Source organism: Limulus polyphemus, unplaced genomic scaffold (genome assembly GCF_000517525.1).
Source record: "Limulus polyphemus unplaced genomic scaffold, Limulus_polyphemus-2.1.2 Scaffold7253, whole genome shotgun sequence".
NCBI lineage: Eukaryota > Metazoa > Arthropoda > Merostomata > Xiphosura > Limulidae > Limulus > Limulus polyphemus.
This window is the reverse complement of record NW_013672863.1, coordinates 31,624-33,053: the sequence shown is the minus strand read 5'-3', so window position 1 is coordinate 33,053 and position 1,430 is coordinate 31,624.

Sequence of the window (1,430 nt, the reverse complement as noted above, 5' to 3'; positions counted from 1 at the left end):
AAGGTTGTTAGAACTGTGGAGAGCAAGGACATCTGAGGAGCCAGTGTAAGAAAAATAACACCAATAAGTCAGCTTCGGGAAACCAGTAGTGGTTGGTGCTAAGGGACGCCCACCAACCTCCATCGTGAATGTCCCAACAGCTAAGTGTAAAATGGCAAGCACACATAGTATCTACGTGACAGGGAAGCTAAACCTAGCCCTGTAGACTTCGGACTGATTTTGAGTTCCATACCTGAGTTCTAGAGCCGCTTCCAGTGCTCCATAGTTGTGCCTGTCGTTTGCTGACAACTGTCCAAGTATTTCCAGTGGTTGTCCCTTCAAGCTCGTTGCTAGATATACTGCTTTCTGCTCCTCTGTCCATCCATTCATCTCTGCCAGTAGCTCAAATTGTGCTCTATATGCTTCCCACGGTGCCTTCCCATCGAATTCCTGTGGCTTCCTTCGTACTGGATCACCCCTTCTGCTGACATTCATATCTGGGATGTGACTTCTAACAGGACTGAAGATGTCTGCATTATGACTAGCTGCCTTCCCTCTAGTCTTACACTGCTAAATTAGGGACGGCTAGCGCAGATAGCTCTCGTGTAGCTTTGCGCGAAATTCAAAAACAAACAAACAAACAATCTTTAATAGCTGTATAGTTATTGGAGATCATTGACTTCTCACTGTTCCAAAAAAATAGACAATTCTTCTTTATTAGCCGTACAACTATTGGAGATCATTGACTTCTCACTGTTCCAAAAAATAAACAATCCTTCTTTATTAGCCGTACAATTATTGGAGATCACTGACTTCTCACTGTTCCAAAAAATAGACAATCCTTCTTTATTAGCCGTACAATTACTGGAGATCATTGACTTCTCAATGTTCCAAAAAATAGACAATCCTTCTTTATTAGCCGTACAGTTATTGGAGATCATTGACTTCTCACTGTTCCAAAAATAGACAATCCTTCTTTATTAGCCGTACAGTTATTGGAGATCATTGACTTCTCACTGTTTCAAACAGAGGCGGATTGGGATGGCTAAGCGGCCCGGGACTGGGATCACAGAGTTGCCCTGGACAGGTTTTCTGTTAAAATTTTTATTCCGATGACTTACCGCTCTCAAAACTCACGCGACGTCCCTGTTCCGCATTGTTATGTTTCTATTACATGAAAGGATGCTTTTCATGTGATATTGTCATTTTAATAAAACGAAAAATAAATCATAAAGGTTGAAATGTGTCATAACTTTCTAAAATCGCACATTCAAATATAAGAAAGCGAGAAAGTACATTCCTGTGTCTTTCTGTGGCCTATTTGAAAAATAAAAACATATAGCTTTTCCCTCTCATGAGTTATATAACTGAACTATGTAATTAACGAAATCACGTTTCCTTGACTTGTCAATTTTTTTTTTTTATTTTTAGCATTGAGCAATACTTTTATG